We start from the raw sequence: 26469 nt of genomic DNA on the forward strand, positions 1-26469 counted from the left end.
GTATTTATCATCAGAGAAACCAAAAGTTTTCAGTTTCTCCATGGTAGACCCAAGGATTTTTTGTTTAAAAGTTGTTTTAAGGGTGTCCTCAAAGGAGGATCACGAGAGAGAAAGAACTCTTCTCCAACCAACAGGTTGTGCAATGATGAGTAAAGATAAGAGAGGTACCCCTTAACAAAAGTCAAGGGAAATGGGGTTCACCAACCAATATAAAAGAGAGATTCCCTTGAACAAGGTCATTCACATTAACACCATAAATATGGAACAAACAGTGACTATAACTACTGAATAAAGGTTAAAAAACTCTCAAATTTTATTGTATACAATAGAGTTAAAAACGGCAAAAAGCAAGGTTAACTGTTAAGCACAAGATAAAAGAAAATTAAAAATAACAATCCATATACAATATGTTATGTTATGTTATATTAATTTATTATGCGCGCAGATACTCCAGCCAAGGAGCGTCCCGGCGCAGAGATTGACCAGCAATATTGCTGAAAAAAGACAGAAAAAAACCACAGTGAGACATACAAATGATGCAATACACGGTGTGTGTTCTAATGTTCTTTTTTGGAACAGCGGTGTTATGCAGATAAAATATTGTTCTGTCAACGGCGATGTCTGAACCATAAATCACACTGTACTAGGGCGTCGACGCGTTTCGGTGGTTTGTTGAAATTCTATCCACCTTTATCAAGACAAAGATTCTATTTCTGTCGTACTTTACAAATGTTCCTAAAGGATAGATACACAGTGAAATTAATAACATGGCAATAAACTCGTTTACATTATTATATAAACTGTGTTGTTCACATTAGTTGTCTAATCTTTACATTGAGTCTCTAAGTGCAGATTTCTTAACATCATGAGAGAGCTACAAGGTCATAGCACATTCTGTCCTTCAAATCGAAGACTAGAATACATTTTTAGCAAGGGGGAACCATCTTTTATATTGGTTCTAAGGACAGCCTACAAGGATAGTCAGGGCCCAAAGATCTATAAATTGATGGTATGAGGGGACCTGGTTGTTTCCTACTGTCTGTTCCCCAAACATTTATTACACCCTCTAAAATTCGGCAGGATCGTGTAATAGTTAAAAATCGTGGTTCTACCCGCCTCGTTAACAATGGGTATTCCTTATAAAACTTTTTGTTGAAAGAAGGGAACACATACATTGATTACATTGGTGCAAAGGGGTAATTTTCATATCCACAGAGATGAATGAGACTATAAATTTACCTCTATGATTTGAGGACCGGTATAGAGAATTAGTGTGGTCGTCCTCTATGAAGACGTATTTCTCAGACCGAGGTATTTCATGGAAGTTTTTCTAGTTTTCACTATTGTTAAAATCTCTGGTGGAAAAAGTACATATAGCAATGTACTGGGAGGAAAAAGATAAATAATAGGTTACCCTCTTTGTATATAGTGACTGGGATATTTTACCCTCTTCATTGGATTGTACCTATTTAATAGTAAATTTTTACCTTATCTTAAGTTTGTTACGTATTTGTGGCAAGATGGGTCGAGTTTGGTAGCGATCCTCCTGCCTTTGTTGAAGTAACTTCTATTCTAGTGTTCCTGTGGAGTATACCTGCAATTCGATACCATAGAATACGTTTATTGTTCTCTACGGTGCATTATATTTGGCCTGTCTTGAATGGAGTGTAAGCTATATTTCCATACCTGTTGGGTAAAGTGGCAATATAATGCCCGACTTTCTGGATGTGCAGCGCTTTGAATTCAAACGCGTTGTGCCTGACCAGAGGCGCCTAAGTCTTGCCCCAGAGACGTGAGTAAAAGTTCCCTGTCAGGGACGGTACAAAAAAATATCCGTTAAAAAATGTAGGCATTCAATGAATCTCCTGAAGGGTCATGAAATATAAAGGGCAAAGTGCCGTGATGGCGTCTAGCTACAGAGCTTATCTCTACGTCTGCTATCGGCTGCACGCTTCTCTGGTCGTTTTTTTCCGATGTAAACCGGATAGCGGTTTGCTGTAGTTATAACATAGAAGCTCGCTATCCATTGGTTCTATTATCAGCCAATGGGTGCTTGAAAGGGTGAGCCCTGAAATTAGCATACCGCGGCTAGGAATTCCTCTGTTCTCATTGGGTAAGAGCGATAGTGATTCTAAGTGAAAGCTAAGACGTATAGGGCGTTGCGCAACGTGAATGCGCCTTTTATTGTTTCCTTGTTGATGCTTCTCTCGTGGGAGTATTCTACAGGGAACATTATTATAAACAAGTTTTATTTTTCCTACATTTGTACAGTAATGTGGAGTTGCATTATTCCTTGTCGTAGTGACACCATCTTGGAAGGACCCAGCGGATTCAACGTGATGTGGGTCTATGTCTGCTCCATAATTGCAACAAGGCAGTTGATAGACTCAACTTGCACAAGTTGGATAAAATATCGAACCTACTAAGGGACTCATCAAAGATTACTTTTATGGGGAGGAATGTTTTTAAAGCATGTTTGTATATGATAAAGGGGGCTATCTATACAGGAAGGGGGGCAGAAAAGGTAGTATGTATTTCATATTCTTATTTTATATAAAGATTTTTTGGCTAAAAAATATGGACTGAGTCTAATAACGGGACTGTTTGGGGGAAAAAGGCACATGACGTGACAAATTAAAAGGATGGTTGGTGCTTTGGAAAGATGTTTTAAATGCATTTAGTCCAGTCCTCCCTGGTGTTGAGTCCTTTGTCTATGGTATTCAGATGGCAAAAATACCATTGTTCTCTCGTTTTCCTGAGTTTATCGATATCCCCACCACGCCTGGTGGTTCTGATTTTCTCCAGAATGAACCAACGCACGTCCTCACAGGAGTGATTGTGCTGTCTGAAATGTTCCGTGAGGGAGGCATTGCATTTATTAGTGCGGATGGCTGATTTGTGCTCAAGAACTCTAACTCTGAGTTCTCTGCTAGTCTCACCCACGTATCCTAGGTTACATGGGCAAATTAACAGGTAGACAACATTCTGAATTCTACAGTTGTTGAATGTGTTTGAGGTAAGAGACTTTCCATTGTAGGTGAAGGGGGTTTCTGAAATACAATGTGGACAAATGGAGCAAGTCCCGCACCTATAATTAGAGGGTGTAATAAATGTTTGGGGAACAGACAATAGGAAACAACCAGGTCCCCTCATACCATCAATTTATAGATCTTTGGGCCCTGACTATCCTTGTAGGCTGTCCTTAGAACCAATATAAAAGATGGTTCCCCCTTGCTAAAAATGTATTCTAGTCTTCTATTTGAAGGACAGAATGTGCTATGACCTTGTAGCTCTCTCATGATGTTAAGAAATCTGCACTTAGAGACTCAATGTAAAGATTAGACAGCTAATGTGAACAACACAGTTTATATAAGAATGTAAACGAGTTTATTGCCATGTTATTAATTTCACTGTATATCTATCCTTTAGGAACATTTGTAAAGTACGACAGAAATAGAATCTTTGTCTTGATAAAGGTGGATAGAATTTCAACAAACCACCGAAACGCGTCGACGCCCTAGTACAGTGTGATTTATGGTTCAGACATCGCCGTTGACAGAACAATATTTTATCTGCATAACACCGCTGTTCCAAAAAAGAACATTAGAACACACACCGTGTATTGCATCATTTGTATGTCACACTGTGGTTTTTTTCTGTCTTTTTTCAGCAATATTGCTGGTCAATATTGTATATGGATTGTTATTTTTAATTTTCTTTTATCTTGTGCTTAACAGTTAACCTTGATTTTTGCAGTTTTTAACTCTATTGTATACAATAAAATTTGAGAGTTTTTTAACCTTTATTCAGTAGTTATAGTCACTGTTTGTTCCATATTTATGGTGTTAATGTGAATGACCTTGTTCAAGGGAATATCTCTTTTATATTGTGTTTTTTTCTAACCACTTGGTGGCAGCTGGGGCCATTCCTTGCTTTCGGGCCCGGGAGACTGAGGCCATTGCTACGCCGCTGCTTGTGGTATATCAAGGACTCGGACATTCTATTTTTAGCAGACTTTTTTGCCTAAACACTTAGGTGGGCGTGGGCTGGGAACAATGAAGGATTCACTTTACTGTAACAAAAGACCGGATTAGTGACATGTGTGTTAACATCCCCCTTAAGCTTTACAAGGCAAGATTATACATTCAGCATCAAGCATTATCTACGTCATATGCTTTCAAAGGATGTTTAGAGCTTCCTTCCTTCACAAAAACAATAAGTGACCGCGTTTACATTTGCTCTTTTCTTTTCATAATTGTCACACAGGAAGTTTATTCGCTCGAAGTCGAAGGTTCGCCGTTTGCCCCATGTACCTGTTTCCATAATGCGTGCATGTCCACCTGTGCTTGTGGGACTCTCAATGCTGGGTACAGGAGTTGGGTGAGTGGAGCAGAGTGGTGCTCCAGATGTGTTTGGCGTCTCTGGTCGTTTCACTAGTTGAGAGACCTAGGACCGAGCTGGCCCCCGGATCTCTCACAATCTCGTTGGGCCTCTATGCACCATTATTGGATGTGCTGCTGCGTGCAGGCGCATGTCAGGTGGTCAAGCTGCTCTGGGCTGCCCTCTAGTCTTTCATGCCTGTTGGAGCATTGCCCCGAATACCACAACTGCCCCCTGTTCAGACTCGGAGCACAGACGTGTGGATATCCCTGCACCTCACACGCACTACTTTGTATGAGCCTGGGCCCGAACTGACCCTTGTGCCCCTGTCTCGTGCCTCTGCAGCAAATCTTAGGCCTCGTCTAGCCCCGGCGGCCCATTCTGGCACCAACAATTGCCTTCAAAATCCTGGCACCCTCCACATCTGTACACGCTACAAGTAACTTGAGACCTTACCAGAGCCTACTGCAAGGCCCTGCACACAAGCAGATTTACTCTGCTTATTGCACGGTATGACTTAATCCTCCCAGTGCCTCACATGTGCTCCAGAGCCTGTGGTACCAGCAATTAACAAGGGACGCCAGATGCTTGACTTCAACTGCTAAATCATTACAGCAGCCATTTAGCACCGTTGTGTAACGTTCTACCTGTCTGTTCCTCTACAGAAGCCTGTAGGGTCCTTTTTACACCTATAGGTAAGATTCCAACATTGGCAAATGTATTTTGTTGAACCGGATGCCACTACTTGGGATTCTTTTTCACACAATCTGTATCTCATAGCCTTCCAACTGAACAATGTTTTCTTCAAGTGTGTAAATCCTTAGCTCCTCGTCGATCTTCATAGGCAGCCCTCTGATTTTAGTCTAGGGTGCCATATTGACTGTTTGTGTACCACCCCACTATTTAGGACCCTCTAAAAGAACGTCTATGGGTACATATGACTGGGTGGATAACCTTGTGCTCTTTAAGGTCCTCATCTACTATTTACTGTGCTTTGAAAGTTGATACAATTGAATATGTAATGAAAAATGTGCTGTAAAATTCACAATTTTGTTCTGTCGTTTTCCAAACCCCCCTAGTAGCAGTTGGGCTCGCTCTCTGCGCTCGCTACGCGCCGGACAGGGGCTGGTCTGCCAAAATTTGCCAGGGCTGCTTTCAGTTCCCAGTCCAGCCCTGTGTGAAGATGTGCATTCGCTGTAAGGAGTATGCAAGACGCCATGGAGCTGAGAAGAGAGGAGCCCTTCCTCACAGTCGGGTGAGACATTGTCATGAGAGCCTGAGCCTTCTGAAGGATTGTTAAGCGTCTCCCTTCTGAAGCATACACGTTTGTCATGCGAGTATCGATGGATGCTCCCAGATATTGTAGGCACTATACTGTCTAGGTAGACTTTGTTTGATTCACATGAAGACCAAATAGACGGAGAAGGTCGGAGGTCCATTTGAAGTGTAGTTGAACCTCCTGACACATGGATGCCTGATCAGCCAATCGTCTAAATGAGGTTAGACAAACACTTTGTGTTTCTTCAGATGGGCAGCTACCACCACTATGCACTTGGAGTAGGTTCTGGGTGCTGAATTCAGACCGAATGGTAGTAATTGTTCCCCACTGCAAATCTCAAGAATTTGCGATGTTTCTTTAAGATAGGGATGTGGAAGTATGCGTCTTGCAGGTCTATTGCGCATAACCAATCCCCTCGATGTAGTTGAGGATAGGTCTGGTGCAATGCTAACATCCGGAATCTCTCTCTCCGAATCCACTTGTTGGCCTTCCTTAGATCGAGAATGGGTCTGAACTCGTTGTTGTCCTTCTTTTTGACAAGAAAGAATCTGAATACAGCCCTTTGCCTCGTTGTAAAGGAGGAACATGTTCTACCGCCTATTTTCGTAAGAGAATGTTTGCCTCTGTTTATAATTGTAACAGTTGGAATCTTGACTGTGCCGGAGGTATTGATGGTGGAGGGCTGATGAATCGTAGAGAATATCCATTGCTCACAATATTCAGAACCCAACTGATGTTTTGCCACTCTGCCAAGAAATGTTGAATGCTTCCCCCTACCGTAGAGGGTAACGGAAGAGGGGGAAAACAGGATTCAGGGTTTGGAACCTGTAGGCATCTTTCCTCCTTGCGAAGGTTGCTGTCCTGACCTTCCTCTTGCTTGCCGCTTTTGATAAGGCTGGAAGGATCTTTGATACGATTGCTGCGTACCGGACTGTCGGTCCCGATACCACCGAGGGGTTTGAACCCTCTGTGTGGAATATCGGCGTGAGAATGGGCGGAAAGATTTTCGCTGGACTTTGGTTCTTTTGAGACCTACAGCTTTTAAAGTTTCCATCTCTGCTTTCATATGGGACATTTCCTCATCTCAATGAGAACCAAACAGGGTAGTACCTGAGAACATGAGATTCAGGATGCGCTGTAGCGCATTGGGTTTCAGTGAAGTCAAGCGAAGCCATGAATACCTTCTGAGTTCCACTCTATGGCAATATCCATGTGCAGCAGAAGGGATGTTGTCCGCAGCTGCATTAATTACTTGGATAGATTACACAAAGCCTTCCATTATGACCTCGTTAAAGTCCTCGCTTTTGTCCCTAGGTAGGTGATCCGCAAATTGTTGGAGAGACTACCATAGTGCTCGATCGTACCTGCCTAGCGGAGCTGTGGCACTAGCAGCTTTCATGGTGGAACTGTAGATGTTGGAGCTGCAGTAGGTTGCTTTCCGCTGCCACCACAATGACAGAATTTGGAGCTGGATCCATCCGTAGGAATGTGGTATCCTGTTCTGGAGGACGATACTTCTTTTGCAGCCTGGATGGAGCTGGTTTAATGGAAGCAGGTGTCTGAAAAAGTTCCATTGCCGGTTCTAAGAGGCCCAGCACCAAAGGAAGCAAGGGACGAGATGCTTGTCTCTGTTGAAGAGTCTCGAATATCACAGAAGTTGATGGCTTCGGAGTGGACATCGGAATGTTCAATTTGGAAGCACCCTGCACCAAGACTTTGTGAAAGGTAGAAATACCATCAATTGGTGAAATCCTCTGAGAAGGAGAGTCAGATAATGTTGGGGAATATCTTCCTGTACTTGTAGAGTAAGTGTCCCTTGTATGTCTGGAGCGAGATCTTCCACCATGATGTCGGCGGTGGGAACGAGTAAAGGAACGTCTTTGGCTGCGAGAGCGATCCCTTGTGCGAGACTTTGGCCTTCGTGGTGTAAGAGGCAGAGGAGGAGGCGGCGGAGTAGTAGGCAGAGGAGGTGGTGACGGTGTAGTTGGTCTAGATTGATCATCTGGTCGAAAAGGAGGAGACTGAGACAGTGATATGGTCCTAGATGGAGAGTATGTAAGGCAATACTCTAAATCCAAAGAGTAGATTATTCTCCTCTTTTTAAGGGCCTTCTGAGATGAAGAGTGAGCCACAGATTCTGCATGAGACCTATCTTTCCCCCTCGACGTCGATCTACTTGTCGACGGCGATCCTCGAAAGAGAGCTTCCCCTCAACGATGACTGCAGACTACTCGAATTCGACACAGTCCGCAGTTGTCGGTATTTTCTCGACGTCGATCGACGGTGTTTCCTCGACGTCGCTCGACTGTGATGTGTCGAGGTCGAGTGATGCGATGTTCTCAACAGCGACCTCCGCGGTGGCCTTCTAGGAGCCGAACAAGGCTTTCTTTTTCTCGACGTGGAATGTCAACGTTGTTTTGACCCAGAGCCCTGAGTCGACGGCGAACAGGTCGGCGCTGCATCTCCTCTCAACGTCATAGTCTTCGACATCGACCGGGACCGACGTAGTTTTTCAGCGATTCTTTTGCTGGGGAGCCCCCCCAGAGGCTGAAGACAGAGCCCTGGTAGAGGACTGACTCTCTCCTTGCCCTGAAGTACCACCTGATGCGTTGGCCTGCAGTTTTCTTTGTTCTTCTGTTCCTTGAAGCTGCATTTTCTTACTGTCACGCACGGTGCTCCTGGAAATGGTTTTACAGATGGCACACGAATCAGGGACGTGAGTAGCAGGCAGGCAAATAATGCACACTCTATGAGAATCAGTTTTGGCCTTCTTCTTTCCACAGTCTGGACACTTATCAAAAATAGATGACATTTTTGAATGAAAACTGTGTATATTTCTATCAGGAAAAGACAGAAAAAAGTAGAGAAAGACCAAAGAAGTTGAGTGAAACACTTAGTAGTTAGATTCTGAAGTGATTTTTGAAGAAAAAAAACAATGCAATTATGGGTCCCACATTTTTTTAATGTTCTGGTTCATAAATTGTTGATTTCAAACTTCAAATCAAATTAATATATCAAATAATGCTAAATATCATCTGGTTTCAAAAGAAAAAATATTACTGCGACTGTGTACCATAGGACTGTAACAATTAAGCAGATGTAAACATTGTATTTACTCAGCACAGATATGAAAGTAACCACCATAGAGACCAGGCTGTCCACTAACGGGGGAGATGGGCTCTCCACAACTAGATGCCTGTAATTTCAGATGTAATCTCTCCGTCCAAAAAACTCCACTTTGTCCTTCGCCCCTCCCTTCTCTGTTTCTGGGCAGGCTACTGCGGACGTCATTAAAGTGATTGATACCACTTTGCATCACTGCGTTGGGCAATGGACAAGTTGTAAAGCACTCTGCTAATACTTTACAGCATCGTCAAAAGGTACCGGTAAAGCCAACAGATACCAAAGGCTTTGCCAGTGCTTGTTTATTACAGCCTGAATGTCTGTGGATGCGAGTCTGCCCACTGAGGGGTAGTGCATGAGGCTGTCCATGGGCAGACAAGTACCAATAAATACACTGGGTGTGGTGTTATGCTGGAAGTTGGGTTGTTTATGCGGTTGTGTTCATAAGGGAATGTTGTCTTCCAAGGTCATGCAATGGTGAGGTTTGTTGGGTTGTCTCTGATGCAATGATGTGGAAAAAGTCAGCACTACTTATATGACTTCGGAATGTTGCACATTTACAAAAACAATATTGCTTGTGATACGGGAAGATTTGCCAGCTTTAGTATTATTTTCCCGTTCATATCATTGTTATCATTCTCTAAAAAGACTAGAATTGTAATATACAGTTCATTTGCATGTCCACTCACCCTGAAACAGACTTGTATATATCTTCTGCAGCCTGTAGCATTACCATCTTTTTCCTTACTTGTGCAGGATGACTTTTGCTCCTATGCACAACAGTAAGGGCAGCATCTACTGATTCCAATTCCACTAAAGCCTAGGATTAATGAAGAAAAAAATTATGATTCTTTTGTACTGTAATACATCATTTTAGAGTAAGCAAGTCTTTTTTCTAACATCTTGTGCATGTTACGAGAAGCGCATTTCACTACTGGGAATGTGTAACAACATTTTTACCTTCAATATTGAACCACACCCATGACCCACACCATGCCAACAAAGAATATTAGAATCATTTTAACTTAATGCATTCTATCCACTACATGTCCTTTCTCTACAATGACAGAGTACGAGCAGCTGGTGTCTGCATCACCGCACTACAATATATAAGCACACATTTACAGAGCTCTTCTGCACTGTGGGGATCATGAGATCATTAATAAAAGAAGCCGCGTGCGCTTTGACGCTTGCTGTGCAGTGCCGCTCTGCCTCCCTCATGCAATTGTTATATGCTGCTTAGCGACCACAGTCCAGCAGCCGGCCTGGGCTCACTTGTTGCTATGGTGAAGGAGACTCTTCTTGAGATTTTAGGTCTCGGCTGGGCGTGGCAGGGCAGAGCCCTGCACCGCCTCTCCGAGAGATCTTGTAAATACAAGATTTGTAAAAGGGACTCTAAGCCCCGCCCCTCCTTTCCATTGGTTAGCGTCAGCGTTTATTGTAAACATTGGCTTCCCAATGGAAAGGAGTGTTTTCAGGTGCCACCCTGTCCGCTTTTCAGATATCCCCTGCGGACACCGTGGCCAGTTTTACGGCAGTGGTAAAGAACTTTCTTATCAGTGGAGGCGTGTGTTTTATGACTCTGTTTACTCCTCTGGCCAGGCGCGGACCTCACAGGCACAGGGGTTCACGGAGAGGACAGGGGATTCCCTCCCTCCCCTCAAGACACATAACAAACCGTGTGATGGCCCCTTCTCCTTCCTCGTGTCTGGTTATACAAATGCTAAAAAAACTGTGAAAAAGTGTTTGTTCTGTGTCTCACCCTGGTGTATTTCTCATTACTTAAGCATCAACAGTGTTGGAAATAGAGTCGCTCTTTCATTGCAAAAGTGCAACATTTCTTTCATATGAGCCATGCTGTGTGAATCCAATCTGTACCCCGCCCTTCAGGGAGCTGGCACCTGGGCTGCCGTGCTGACCCTGCCCCCCAGGCTCCTAGTTCCCGAAGACTGTGGTCGCAGGCTTGTTCCAGCCACAGAGCTGGTGGGCACTTTTGCACGTCCTCCTCGGTGGGCTTGGCATCCGCTGGGCCCTGGCACTGGCCCACACCCGGGATGCACTGGTGCTCTGGTAGGGCCAGATGCTTCGTGACCTTATGTCTTTGCGTGGTAGTGCTGCTGTCACCCTTTCCAGAAGGTGGGTCTCCGCGGAGAGGGCAGAGGCATCTGCGCCAGGGTTATGGGGGGCTCAGAAGGGAACCTGAGCTCCCCACTGACGTCCTCCGTTTTTACGACTCTTCTTGCTTTTTGGACTCGTTGTTTCTTTTTAGGCGCTCTGAGGCCACCCGTGTGCCATTTAACGTTATGTGAAATTAAATGTAGTTATTAATCTGTTGCTAATGGCTGCCCATGCCTCATTCCATCACTCCACCTTTTCTCTGCCTCCTTCTCACGAAAGGCAGCGAAGCCCCCACAGTGGCCACCTCTCACGTGTCTCTCTCCTGAGCGGAACAGGCGCCTCACTGGGCGCTTTAACAATACTTTCCCCCAAAGGTATCCTCTCTTTCTCTTCTTCAGGTTCATCGTTCCTTCCCTCGCTAATTATCCCCCCTCTCCGCCTCCACCTTTATTCCCTGTTCCTTCCCTTCTATCTCGCACCTCATATCCCTTTCCCACCTGCACTGCTTTTATTCCCCCCTCTCTCTAACGTGTTCCCTCTTCTGTCTGTCTCGGTCAGACCCTCTTTCTCATTGTTTATTTATCCCTTTCACTCGCTGGCACCCCTCTGCTACACTCTTCTTCCCTCATTCGCCCCTGTCTCTGCCTTTCTAGCTTTCTCATTTCGCTCTCTTTTACTTTCTATATCTCTTCTGTATAAACTCTGTGCCCATTCCAGTCTTTCTCTTAAACCCTCTCCTTCTCTAGCTCCACTCTTCGTTTAGTATCACTCGCCAGTCCCCTTCCTTTCTTCGGTTTTCTCTTTATTCTCTCTCTCTGAATCATCACTTGGCTTTCTCTCTTTCCCTTCCATCTTGCCCTTTCCCTTTAGCTCCCCCTTTCTCTGTCACTCACTCTCCCCCTCTTCCCTTTCCCTTCTCCCTTTAATTCTTTCTTCTTCTTCGCCCATTCTTTCTTCGTCTCTCCTTTATCTCCTTCGTCCTTTCCCAGTTCTTAGTCCAAGTTTCGAGTTAAACGTATTTTGTGGGGGGGCGTGGCTGCGTAGCAGAAGAGCTCCCGGGGCACGGAGGCTCATTTTATAAATCCGACCAATTAATCCGGCACATTACCACCTGAAGAGGCAGACCCCACGACCGGAGAACAGCCGGCATCAGCGGATCCGATCCCGGTGAAAATCCGACGTCGGGAACTGGTCCGGAAGCAAAGAGGCGAAGTGGGGCCTACTACCGTTGATGCAGCGCCAGCCTGGACTGACTGAGAGCCCGGGCGGAAGTGAGGGCTAGGTGGCGAAGTGAGTCTGCAGCTGGCCGGTCCACCGGTGAATAGAAGGCGCGCCGCATACTTTGAAGGGCAGCGAGAGCGGGCATTGCAGTGAAGACCCCGCAACACCCATCCTGACCGGCAAGGGTGATAACGAAGGTGCAAATAACCCCGTAGACGGCGAAGGGGTGCGTCCTCCAGAGTGCGGAACTCTCCTGGAGAATAGATACGGCCGGCGCAGCATGGGGGGATGAACGCCGGCTGAAATCCTCCGCCGACGGTGAGGCGAGGACAGTGGCCTTGAGGGGCCTTCACGGGAAAAATAGCAACGCCCACACGCACCATGATCCGGCAGCCTGCCGGGCCTGAGCCGTGAACTGTACAAGGCTAGACATCGGAACGGAGGCGGAGGGGCACAGAAGGCGGCATTGGCAGTGGGTCGGGGACACTAGAGGCTGGGAATAGGAAGCGCCTGCCCTCCAACAAGATCTCTGGGTGAGCGGGGCCCTGCGGTGCCGGAAAACAAGTGGTCCGTACCGCAACCAGGACATAAGTCGCAGCTGACGCGATGCGACGGGGCTAACTTTTCGCCTCGCACACCCCGCGCTGACTTTGCTGGATTTCAAGACCTTTAGACCGATAAGGAGGCTGGCAGTGATAAGCCGAGCACTAATCGGAAGACCTGAGGTAATAATCGGAATGCTATTGTAGCCCCACGTGCCCAACTACCAGAGGTACACATGCCCTGCAGGACGATTCCGCCAAGGGGCAACGCGCGAAGATTGGGAACACAGAGGAGCAGGTAACACGTGACCAGAGACCTCCCCCCATGTTGTACAGGTGATCAAGGAGCCTGAGGTACCAGCCCACTGAGTGAGGGAACTGAGGACCGTGACAGCTCGATAGCCCTGAGACAGTGGAAGGGGTGCGGGGGCGCAATAGTGACGGGCACACAAAAAAAAGACACAGCGCCACTGATAGACATGTGAAAGACATGGTGGCACTCGGAGAGCTCCCATCTTGAAAACGGGAATAACACCCGGGGTGCAAGGGCACGTCGCGGTGTCCGGTCGTTACCGGACTGACACACTCCACAGCTACAGAGAGTCAGCCATGGTGGGCGCGCAATAACGTGGCCGATTCCCCCGTGTTGAACTACTACCAGAGACACTGCACGCTAAGGTTCAAAGTACAACGCACTCCCGCGGCCGCTTCTGCTGCAGTGCCCCACGTTCATAGCCACAGCCAGGTGCAATCGGACGCCATGGCAGGCAGAGGGCCGAAAAACATGTCAACGCAGGCAAAACTCGATAAATATGCTTATGAGAAACACAACCAACAGTCAAATGAAGGCCGCACATCCACAGGCAAGGGTCAAGACACACAAGGAAGCAAAAAGGTGACACTGGAAGACATCATGAAAACTCTCTCCAGTGTCCAGACGACGGTGGGGACTATCTCCACTGATGTCAATTTGCTACGTGCTGATTTCCATAAAATATCGGAACGGGTGGCGCAAGTGGAGGTGGTGGCTAAGTCGCTGGTAGAGGACACTTCAGAACTACAGAATGCAAGGGAACGCATGGAGACGGTCACCAAACAACTACAAGCAAAGCTGGATGAACAAGAAGGGTGCTCCCGACGGAACAATGTTCGAATCCTAGGTATTCCGGAAACAGAAGGTAAAAGAGCAATGGATCTGTACGTTGAAGAACTCATACAGAACAAACTGCAGCCCAAGGGCCTTTCCCAATTCTTCTCGATAGAACGAGCACACAGGGTGCCCGGCGGAGCACCGAAGCCGGGCGCCGCACCACGACCAGTCCTGACCCGCTTGTTCAATTTTAGGGACAGGGATGCAATACTACAGGCTGCAAGAGTCTCGCCGCCCATCAAACTTCAAAACTCCACGCTGGCCTTCTTTCCAGACTACACGGCGGAGGTGGCCCGGCGCCGGAAGACCTTCTTTGAGGTAAAAAAAGCACTGCGGGCGAAGGAACTGCCATACTCCATGCTGTTTCCAGCGAGGTTGCGAGTCGTTGCATACGGAAAGACGTGGTTCTTCGACACACCTGAGGTTGCTCAGGACTGGATCAATGGCTGGAGACCAGTGAAGGGGCCTCGCCGATCCAACAGAGGACATCGGAACCAACAAGCCGGGACACGAGTGGAGCCGCGATCAGAGGGACCGGCACTTCAAGAGAGGACATCAGAGGCAGGATCCGAAGATGGCGGGCAACCGCCCGACTCCTAACTATCCGCGACGCCTCAGCATAGATGCGGCTCATTTTGGGAGCCTGGTGTTATGCCCCCCTGGACTCACGGTTGGGTGAAGCCGAGTAAGGTGGACTGAGCCGTTGGCGCTCCGGGACTCTTTACCCCCACGAGCAAGTAAGGTGGTTGGGGTTTGGGTTAAGCACTCTGCGAAGTTGGGGAAGCGGGCGATGTTAGGGAAGCAGGGAGGGGGGGGGGAGTTTTGTTAGTTCTGGCTCAAGCATCACACGCTATGGCACACCATGTCACGTCCTGCATATGCGGATCCACGGGCGGCGGCAAGCACATGTCACCGCACTTAATACGTCACCTGGACACGCTCCTAAGACCACATGATGGCTCACCAGTCCCACATAGAAGCCACTGAGGACATGACGCGCACTATGGCGGTGCCCCCCCTTCGACTACTCACGTGGAATGTTAGAGGGCTGGGGGACAAAATAAAGAGAGGATTGGTCCTGCAAGCAATCAAACACCAGGGCCCGCGCTAGTGTTATTACAGGAGACACACCTCACGGGGACAGCATGTCGTGCACTTGATAGGCGAGGCTATAAAATGGCAGCGCATGCGGAGATTACCGCGGGGGACGGGTATCCTGGTGAAGAAAACCTCCCCCTTTATTGTTCTGCAACACAAGGTGGACGATCAAGGCCGCTTCGCGGCTGTGCATGGGCAATGGGAGAGTAAACTTCTAAATGTGGTGTCCGTGTATATTCCTTCAGCACTACACTCCATAGCCTTGCCTGCGTTCGGAGAGTTTCTTCTGAGTCTCCCGAAGGGGGACACGATCATAGGAAGGGACTTCAATGCCATTGCAGACCCAGCGCTGGACTCGTTTACCGTTAGGATGCGCACGTTGGGCTCCTCTACCTTCCTGGGTTTCATGGAGGCATTGGGACTGACAGATGCCTGGCGCCAAATCCACCCCACAGCGAAGCAATACACGTATCTCTCTCCGGTGCATAATAGTCTGTCCCGCATAGACTACTTTCTGCTCCTGGGTGATGGGATGAGGGACGTGGACACCATAGACATACTGCCAAGAGGAATTTCCGACCACTCTCCTGTGTTGCTATCCCTCTCCATTAAGGAGAAGAAATGCGCGAGAGTTTATCCCATATATCCTGTTAGAAGGGGAGATCTCAGAGGGCCAGGTTATGCTCACCCGACCACCCCGGGACCCACCTCTCCCACAGATATTGCCGAGTCTTATCGTGAGGTCTCCACCGGGGGGGGGAACTTCGAGTCTAGGATCGTACACACTGAACTCACACCACACTTACGAACAGACACCACACCGTAGGTTTTCAGTAACAAGTCCTTTATCAAACAGTAAGAAGAAATTAGCACTCTTATTTACAAGCGATCGAGGGATCGTAAAGTCTTTGGGGATTCGGGAAGGGGGAAGCGGGACAGTCTCAGTCTTTAGGCCAATACGAAGCGTACCCTGCGCACAGCTCTCAATCCTCGAGCCGGGGGATACGGAAGATGATGGTCGTACTGGCTGCTTCACTCACTTCGAGTCGACTCAGGTCGGGGTGGTAGCGTCGATGGTCCAGCCGGACCAGAGTACTCCTCGAGCCGCAATGAAGTCAGCAGGGCTTGATCCAGAGATGTTCTTGAGGAGCCGCGACAGCGTCAGCAGGGCTCGGAGGTCTTAGTTCGGTCCTTGCGAGGTTGAGCCGTGACAGCGTCAGCAGGGCTCGATCCGGAGATGTTCTTGAGGAGCCGCGACAGCGTCAGCAAGGCTCGGAGGTCTTAGGTAGGTCGTTGCACGAATGAGCCGCGACAGCAGGGCTCCGAGGTCTTAGTCTGGTCTTTGCAAGGATGAGCCGCGACAGCGTCAGCTGGGCTCCGATGGTCAAGTTCCGTGTTACGAGTAGGAGCAGCGACAGCGTCAGCAGGGCTCAAGGAGTCACAGGTTCAGTTCTCCCAAGGGTCAGCCGCGATCAGATCTGCAGGGCTTTCTTGTCCAGGATACAACTGCCCACTAGTTGTGGTGCGGGCCTTGATATAGTCCAGTGGCCCTTTGATGTCCAGACCCTCGCAGGCGGAGGTCTCAGGCCTTGGGGGCTGGCCGCTGGAGAGGTCCGGCGGTTGGCTCTTTGATCCTTTGAAGATGCGTCCGGGAATTCCCAGACGCCCAGCAGGTCTGGAGCCAGCACTCGGGGAGGCCAGAGGTGCAATCGAAACTGGCCCACAGGGGAGGGCAAAAGGTGTGACAACCCCCAGTCTCTCGGGGGAGACCGGAGGTGCCATCGAAACTCCCTGGCTTATCTCACTCGGGGATCCCTTTACCTCCCAGCCGGGATTGGCGTGCCTTGGAGTCTAAGTTTCGCTGGGGCCGGGGTCATGCTAGGCCTAGGGAGTCAGGGGTCTCGGTGAAGGAAAATGGCTGCCGGGCCTTGTGGGGCATGCAGGTTCTGGGCGCTCGGAGCCAGGAGCGGGACGGGACATGCGAGGCTGGTTGTTGATTACGTGGTTTGGGCGTACAGGGAGCAGGACGACCAGGGGACTCCGGGTGCAGGGCTACGCTAATGGGGTGCTGAGGAACGGGGGGGGAACCACGCCACGAGGCCAGGTCCAACATATCCCAATTATCTCTTGATCCCCAATATCAAAAAAGTATTATTTTGCAGAAAACACTACATCGGTATCCTCCCCCTCGGTCTTGTGGGAGGCATATAAGACGGTCCTGCAGGGGCGAGCAATCGCTTCAATATCGGGACACAAGCACACATATCGGCAAGAACTATCAGAGCTGGAGCTCCAAGAGGCCAACACGGCACACATGGCTGATCCCATGACGGAAACTGCACACACGCTGAATTTGCGCCAGCAGCAATACCAGGACCACCTCAAGTCACAAGTAGTGGATAGCATATCTAACACAGCGCATAGGGTCTATGACGTCGGGGACAAGGCGGGGAAAATGCTGGCTTGGCTGGATAAGAGAGGAGGGGGTAACAGAGGCATACAACACCTACACACCCGAGAGAGGCAGCTACAGACACACCCGGAGGATATAGTGCACACCTTGGCGGGGCATTTTCAGGAAGTGTATACTCCGGAACGGGAAGTCACGGCACAGGCAAAAAAAAAAACAACAAAAAAAAAACATATTTTGTGGGGAAGGGCACCGTTCCGGAAGGAGCTGTAAGGAGACAAACCACACCTCTCTTGGAGCCTTCGAGACGCAGGGCCCACGCCAGCGAGTGGTTGGGGTTAGTGGAGGAAAAGATGTAATGTAAACACCGCCTGCCCGCGAGGCCTGCGCCTCAGCCTCTGTACCTCAGGGCGCGTCCCCTTACAGTAGGCAGCGAGCTGTGGAGGGGGCCCATTCCGCGAGGCTGTCGCAATGGCGTAACGCAAGATGACGGTTCCCCCGTGCAGAATGTAATGTGGGCCCCAGAGTCTTTCAAACTGAACAGATATTCATTTGTCTTGGGCTCAATACCTCCTCCCCCTCCGAGGTAGTAAGGTCCCCTCTAAAGGGTTGGAGGGTCCCCTGTGCCCTGCCCGTGTTACGCCCCTTCTATGCACTTTCGCTGGGCCACTGTCTGCCCGCAATATTTACTTACCAGATTTGTTATTGCTCGGGAAAGCATAGTGGCTTTCCTGAGCTCTAAACTGTTTCTTATTGCCTGCCATTGTACGCTTTCTGCCGGTATGCAATGGCAAGACTCAAGGGCTGAGGGGGAAATAAGGTACATTTGACCCCTATTCAGTAAAAGTGACTGCACAAAGCCAGTGCACATTGTTCACATCTGCCTAAAACAATTTTTTTCCAGTGGCATAGGCGGTTCAAAGTGTGCTTTTATATTTTATTTTAACTTTAAATACCAGCTATTTATTTTGCCTGGAATTCGTGTGTTCAGTTAGATGGTGATATTTTTTATTTTTTATTTTTTAAATTGTTGTTATAATTGTGTTACATTTTAAAGCCTGCCTTTATGTTTCTCCCCACAATGTACCCTCAACATATCATGGTTACCAGTGCAGACAAAATGTTATTCCAACACCTTTTTACTATAATTGCGTTGTGCAACACTTGTTGTACAATGATTTGCACGCTTATATAATTTATTGTCTCTGTATGGTGTGTGTGAGATTTAAAGTGATTTAAAGCACCCTGATTCCCTTCACTGATCTAAGTAGCGCTATAAAATAATTACATAAAAAAATACTTAAGTGGATTTTTAAATCAATGATTGTCTAATTTCTCATCCAGACAGACACATCTGACATTCTTAGAGTGCATGCATATCTCTTACATACAAAAACCTGCCTCAAATGTGCACCACACATCCATACGGATCGTGCCTTTTAACTCTAAGCTAGCTCGTCTTCTTCAGCGCCTGCTCCTTCACCTTGCTTATTATTCTGGTGAATGTTCTTTTTAACAACTTCGAGAAGGACTTGCACACAGCTGCGGCTCGCTCGTCCCCCTTGGGTGCCTCCTCTCAGTATGTCCAGCATAAAGGAGCAACGTAGCTTGGTGCCATGTGACTTGCAGCCAATCGGGGAGAGTCTCTTCTTTAATGCTCAGCCATCGCGCATGGCGGCTACAAAGAATTACCAACGTGGTTCAGCTCGCAGTGTGCACTATGCACGAGTACTCGTTCACCACTTGAATTTGTTTTAGTTTATTGTTATTACCCTAGGGTACCTCTGGGGTTAGGGTTAATTCTATGTCAGGACAGGAGGCTCCGATTATGCTTTTGTCATTTCTTTATAAGGAAATGCTCAGCAGCCAATTATAGTAACTACTTACCCATGAACACCAGGGTATAACTATAGAGTATCAAAACAAAGTAGAAGGTGCACGCAAACAGAGTCAATTTCAATATTGTTTTTTGTATTAATTCTTCTTTATTCAGAAAAGTTTCGTCACGCAGCATAGGCACAGCCAACGCGTTTCGTTCCTCTTTTAGCCTTGGGAACTTCGTCAGGGCTGTAAAGATTACAAACATATATATACATAAATATTTACTCAAAATGAACAAATTGAAACATTAATATTAAGAACAAAACCCAAAGAAAAAAAGACTGAGCTTAGATGCTCCAGAAATTAATGACTGACGTCGCACCAAGTGATTAAAAATACGGTCTACCAAGGACTGGACTGGTTTACACTATAGTACAACAGTGACTGAAGTACGTGACCCATGTACACACATTTTTGTTAAAAAAGCAAATAAACTGCTTATTTATAAAACACATATCAATTTCAATATTATTTACATCGTTATTATGTCAGGGAGGACAGTACAAAATAGTACCCTGTAGACCATGAGATTGATAGGTTTGATAGGAGGAAATATGTTAACCAAATATTTGATAAAACAATCCAACTCTGGTTTTATGTCTGATGAAAAGGGCCTACATAAACAAACACAAAACATAGGAACCGATAAAATATATACAATAATTTTGGTTAGAGAACAATGTACTAACCTCCTAACCATCCTAAATCCAAATATTAAGTCCAATAAAAGAGGGCATATATCAAGAAGAATAGAGACCAATAACCAAAAAACAATATTAGTAAGAGAACCATGCACTGGAAGTTACATTTATTAAGGAGACATCCTATTTCCCTATTTTCAATAGAAAGAACCTCTACACAAGGTTGTCAAATGTTAGTAATAGAGCGCAGTTGCTGAAAGAAAGGGGGAAAGGTGCTTACCAATTTATTATAAAGTTCAAGAGCTGAAGTACGAACTCAGTTTAGACCGCGGCTCAGCGTGATAAGCTGTACCAGCATATAGTGATCTCCTGGAGTAAGACAAGGGGAACATAAGTATTTATCAGTATGCTTAAAAATGGAATGTGAGTAAATAAGAAAGGACATGTTAATAAACTATATGGGGGAGAATCATATGGTCAGTGCGGTGGCATAACTAGTAACCGTCCTTTGAGCAGACATGTTGATCAAGCACTCGTCACGGCTAATAATGAGAGTCCCACCATCAAGAAATAAACGAGGAAACATTTCTATATATATATCCGTCCGCTGAGGCAAATAATGTCTGCAGAATCATTGTTATATGATACTGGGAGTAGGGATAAGCACAGGGACGAAAACAAAATAAATTAAGACCCTGTGATCCTAATTGTCCAACCCCGGGGTTGATGTACCTTGAAAAGTGACTATCACGTCTCCGCTGGTTGTCGGTTCAAATGGCTCTGTTTCATGCGGTAAGTGCAAGTTTCCAAAACATTAGTCGTCAATGGATCCGATCAGTTAAATCAGAAAAAGGAATTGAGTCAATATCATCTACGAAAAAAATAAGAAAGAAAATTACGTCCCATGAATAATGAGAGTCCAGTCTTAGAAAAAGTACACATGTGTGGTGACATATCCTCATTTAATAACCGCTCCAAAGTATGTATTGGTACGGATCAATGCCACCTCGAGGCACAAGGGAATTCCAATAGATTCCATAAATTATATGGGAGGATGGGTACAGTTACCACCAATAAGGATGGACCACCTGTTGTAGAAATATAAGTTTGGCACGTTATTAATCAGTGAGATTAATAAGAGCATACATCAGAATTCCTTATTCAAAAAAGAAGTAAACCAAATTATTGCACAAAAACGTGTGCCTAATAATAAGGCCAAAAACGATACAGTTTGGAAGAATTATATATAAACATAATAAGTGAAACAGGGGGGGCGCGGCTAAGCACGCAATGGCGACGGACGCTCTTGGGTAGAGCTCCGCTACCGGCTCCCCTTCCCTGAGCCAATTATCCGGCAATACTGAACGAGGCCGCCCGAAACCTTGAGCGGACCCCCCCGGAACCCGCCACGGCGCATCTGGCGAATTTTTGTATCCGAGCTCCGACGGGCCCGACCCCGACCTCTCCCACAGCCCTCTTGCGGGGCGAGGCGCTCCCGGGCCGGCGACACAGCCAAGGGAGACCGAGGCTTGGGCCCAGAGAACAGGCCCGTCAGCCCACCCTCTCCGAGCTGCCCGGACCTCACGAGCTGCCCACTGCCTTACCGGGTGGACCCGCCGGTGGTCCGGAAGACACCCTGAACTGCTGCGGCCCGCCAGGGACGGGCCCAGACATCGGGGAGAACAGGCGTCCCCCGTTCGCGCCGAGGACCCCAAGCGCGACCTGCCCTGGACCGAGGTGAGGCATAGCGGGGCAGTGGTCGACCCGGGGGGGACGCAGGGGAGGGCGGTTGCCCCAAACAGAGGACGGCCCCCCCCCCGGAGGGACCTCACAGCAACCGGCGCCACCCGGGGAGCCCACCACGCTGAAGCGGATACCGAGGGGCCGGCAAGAGGCGGCAGCCCCCGCACTAGACGCTGAGGGCCTGGAACCCTGTCCGGGGGGCTGCGTAACCACAGAGAGCAGAGCGACCATCCCTCCACCCCCTCACACTGTGGACACACGGAGGGGTGCACCTGCGGACCCCCCCCCCATGGAGGCGAAGGCTGCCGGAGTGACAGTGGGGCATGAGTGAAATGAGGCCAGGGCCCAGACCAACCTGCCCAGCTCATACGGGCGCGCGTGTCGCATACGCCCCCTCGGCCATTGCAGCATTTGGGCCGGTGTGGTGGGGCGACAAGGCGAAACGCCCCCTGGTGGACCCCCTCCCCCCCCCCCCCCACGGGGGCAACAACGACGGCCTAAACTGAGGGAATAGCTGACACCCGCAGAGTTCCCCACCCAGGAGTGCAGTGCATCCGGGGACGCCATCGCTGGAGCGGCACCGGGGACTACCCTGCCGGACAGGCGCCACCCGCACATGTCCGGGGGAGTGCGGACCCGCACCGGGACTGGTGGGGCCCTGCCGAAAGGGAAAACGGGCAGATCGATACACAAAATGGCCGCCGAGCAACTGGCTGCGAGGCTTGACAGCATGCTGGCAGCGGTGGAACGAATGGAACAGTCCCTCCAGCAAACTAGGACCTCCCTGGAGTCCAAAATAGATGGGGTCGCAGTGGACCTGACCCTCCTGCGCGATGACCACAGGAAATTGTCCGACCGAACCAAGACCCTGGAAGGCGCAGTGCAGGGGATCGAGCCCAAGGTCACTCAGGCAGACAGGCAACTGCAGGACCTCCTGAACAGAGTGGAGTTCCTGGAAGACAGGGCCGAGGACGCAGAAGGGAGGGCGAGGCGCAACAACATCCGCCTTGTGGGGGTTCCTGAAAAATGGGAGGGGGCCCGCCCGGCCCAACATGTGGAGGACTGGCTGCGGACACTATTGCCCGAGGGCTCGCTGTCGCCTCACTTCGTTGTGGAGCGCGCACATCGGGTGCCAACGCGGCCCTACACCACCGGCGCCAACCCGAGGCCGCTGCTCTTCAGGATACTGAACTACAGAGACAGAGACACGGTGCTGCGAGAGGCCCGACGATTGGGTGAGGTACGCATAGACAATGCGTCGATCATGTTCTTCCCCGATTACACCTTCCAGGTACAGCGCCAGAGGCACGACTTCATGGAAGTGAAGAGGAGGTTGCGCACCGCGGGCCTCAAGTACTCCCTCCTATTCCCTGCCGAGCTGAGAGTAGTGGCGGGAGACAACACTTACTTCTTTAGCACACCTGCGGAGGCCAGTGAATGGCTGGACGGGGGCACGGACACGGCACCCAAACACTCTCGCGGGGGCGAGACGAGGACCAGGCCACGAGGACCGCGACGCCGCCGCAGACAAAGGACCCAACAGTCCCAACACGAGGAGGAGGGGGCGAGACACTCTCCCCCACTGGATCAGATGCTCCGAGAACAACGCGATGCATTACAGGCGGTTTCTCAAATGAGCAACTCACCCTCCCAAGAGACAGCCCAGGAGGTCGGCCAACCGCCGGTACCAAGCGACGACGACGAGGCCGTATATGGGATCCCGAACTCACAGATCTCGGTGGAACTACCTATAGTCACGCCGCAAACCTCTGACTTGGTCCACTGATTCTGGAGGTGACGTTTGTTTTGACCTTGCCGAAACGAAGGGGGGGCTGGCGGTGGTCGGCTGGACGATGATGCGCGACTGGCGCCCGCCGCTACTGGGGCCGTCTTCCTCCCCCCCCCCTGCCAGCTGACCGAACAGTGGACACCTGGAACAGTGAGTAATGCCCTTGTGGCACTGGTGGTAAGCAGGGTGGGACATAAAGGGGTGGTCATTCAGCACACAACCGCACCTGGCCGCTCAAAGGATGGGTTACTCGGTGTGTTGGACCGTAGTGGGTGGCCACTAACACCCTGTATCGAGTGGCTCAGGGAAGAGACCTGCTTCCCCTAACTGACTATATATCCTTTTTTGCCGAACTTGTGCTTAGCACACACTGCCCCTTAGACAAGTAAGAATGCTCCTCTCCCTTGAGAGCATGGACGGTGGCCCGTTCCGCCACTGCCCTTTTGGTATTTTAGTGGGGATAGCCCGCTGTTGGTTGTTGTTCTTCATTGGTTTTTTTCCCTGTCCTAATGTCTTCCTGAACTTTGCTGAGTGTGCTGCGAGGGGTGGGAACGGGAAAGCTGGGAGGGCCGCTGCTGGGACAATTGGTGGAGCCGCTCCTGTTGGGAATGTCAGGGAGGGATGTATATTGCCAAAATGTCTACCATAAAAATATGTACATGGAACATTAGAGGTATGCACACTCCCGCGCGCAGGTATCAGATATACTCCTACTTGAAAAGGCAAAACGTGCAGGTCGCGCAATTGCAGGAAACACACCTGAGTGGGGCGGAGGTGACAGCGCTGAGGCGAAGATGGAGGGGACAACTATATGCCACCGAGTACTCCTCATATGCCCGCGGAGCACTGCTGTGGGTGAAGCAGGGAACTCCCTTCGTAATGTCAGAAGTACACTTGGATACGGAGGGGAGGTATGTCCTAGTGAAGGGTCGCATAGACGGGCAACCAGTGGTCCTGGCGTCCATTTACGCTCCAAACACGGATCAGGGCACCTTCCTAGCGCGCATCTCGGAGAGATTGGCGCCCTGGCACGGCGTCCCATGGATACTGGGAGGCGACTATAACACGGTGCTAGACCCAGCGCTGGACCGCTCGGTCCCGCCAAGGCTGGAGGCAACGTCCCAGGGGGCCACGAGGGCACTCACACAGTGGGCGGCACAGTGGGACCTGAGGGATGCATGGCGTGCGCACAATCCTGACGCTAAGGTGTACTCTTATTTCTCGGGAGCACATAAGTTACACGTACGCCTTGATAGGTACATGGTATCAACGGAAATGTTGCCGCACATCACTGACTCCCAATACCTGGGTCGGACACACTCGGGCCACAACCCCCATACACTACACTTGGCCTGGGAACGCCCGCGCCCACCTATCCCCACATGGCGACTGCAACCTGCATTACTGTTAGACGCCCCCTTTAGAGACTCCCTGCAGGCCTGCGTAGCACAATACTTCACTGACAACTCAGATACAGCATCCTCCCCAAGAGTAGAGTGGGACGCATTCAAGGTGGTGGTAAGGGGACACTGCTTGAGCACTCAGGGGAGCATACGGTGGAAGTTGGAGGAGGACTTGCGCAGGGTGGAAGCGGACCTACTCGGTGGGGAACAGGAGGCGGTGGGGGGCGCAGGAGACCGGCTGCAGGCGGCCCGGGCGGAGCGCGAAACACTACTGGAACGGCTGAGGCACGTCAACTTTGCGGCCCATTCGGCGCGGGTGCATCAACACGGTGACAAGCCCGGTAGGCTATTGGCCTGGTTAGTCAGGCAGGAGGAACGCACGGAGCCAGTATCCGTCATCCGCACGGCTGAGGGAGAGCTAGTGTACACCCAAAGCAGGATCCATCAAGCGTTTGTGGGGCACTATCAGGCCCTATACCAGTCGCAACTGAGAGTCTCCGCGGCCTACATAGCAGAATACCTGGCGGATATCCCGCTGCCCTCCCTTATCGACTCGCAGCAGGACGCCCTGGGGGCGCCCTTCTCCCCGGAAGAAATGCGCGAGGCCATCTTCGCACTGTCCAACGGCAAATCGCCTGGCCCGGATGGACTACCCGCCGAATTCTTTAAGGCGTGTTCGGACATGCTGGTTCCGGAGCTGCTCAAATTGTACCATACTGCGCTGGAGGAATCAGCACTCCCAGACTCGCTCAACGAGGCAAACCTGGTCTCGCTGTTGAAACCGGGCATGGATGGCGCGCTCATGGGGTCCTATAGGCCGTTGGCCATGCTGAATACCGATTATAAACTCTTCACCTCCCTCCTGGCCCGCCGCTTGGCCCTGGAGGTACCAACTCTGGTACATGAGGATCAAAACGGCTTCATGCCGGCGCGGAGCACGTCTCGTAACCTACGCCGCCTCTTCCGGATTCAGGAAGCGGCTTTGACACATTGGCCTAGATCGGGGTGTCTGGTCTTGGACCTGGAGAAGGCCTTTGATTCAGTTGAATGGCCATACCTGGGAGCAGTATTGGACAAATTCGAGGTGGGAGATGCCTTTGCTGACATGGTCGGACTGCTCTACCAGAGACCCAGTGTCCGAGTGAGGACGGGTGGGCTGTTGTCGGAGAAGATCAGGGTGCGCAGAGGCACCAGGCAAGGTTGCCCCCTGTCGCCCCTCCTTTTCTCATTGGCCATTGAACCACTGGCGGCTCTGCTACGGGACAGAGGAGCGGAATGGGGGATCCCATTGGCTGACGGAACACACACAGTCTCACTCTATGCAGACGACCTGCTGCTTTATGTGCGGGACCTCACCGCGGTACCGGCCGAGCTATCGGATATCTTCCAAACCTTCGCGGAGGTCTCGGGCCTCAGGGTCAACTGGGCCAAGTCCGGAATATACTCGTTCAGCCGAGACCAGGAGGAATGCGATGTGCACCTTGGAGGGGCCCGGCTCGCTTGGTACCCGACCACGTTTAAATACCTGGGGCTGCACATCTATAGAGACCCACAGGACATACTGGAGGGCAACCTGGTGCGCGCCATTTCCTCCCTGCGAGCCCAGATGTCCTTCTGGAAAACTCTGCCGCTGAACGTGCCCAGCCGAATAGCTCTTTCCAAAATGATAGCGCTCCCTAGGTTACGCTATC

At 49.7% G+C, this 26469-nt stretch overlaps 1 long non-coding RNA gene across 1 annotated transcript; it reads right to left on the bottom strand.

The window, feature by feature from the left end:
* Window positions 1-521: 521 nt before the first annotated feature.
* Window positions 522-20795, bottom strand: LOC144817740 (uncharacterized). Its single transcript, XR_013606969.1, has 5 exons — window positions 20576-20795; window positions 20124-20212; window positions 19209-19388; window positions 9472-9602; window positions 522-735 (listed from the first exon to the last, which is right to left on the bottom strand). It is a non-coding gene; the product is annotated as an uncharacterized LOC144817740 (long non-coding RNA).
* Between the last annotated feature and the right edge of the window lie 5674 nt (window positions 20796-26469).

Source organism: Lissotriton helveticus, chromosome 2_1, assembly GCF_964261635.1.
Source record: "Lissotriton helveticus chromosome 2_1, aLisHel1.1, whole genome shotgun sequence".
NCBI classification, from domain to species: Eukaryota; Metazoa; Chordata; class Amphibia; order Caudata; family Salamandridae; genus Lissotriton; species Lissotriton helveticus.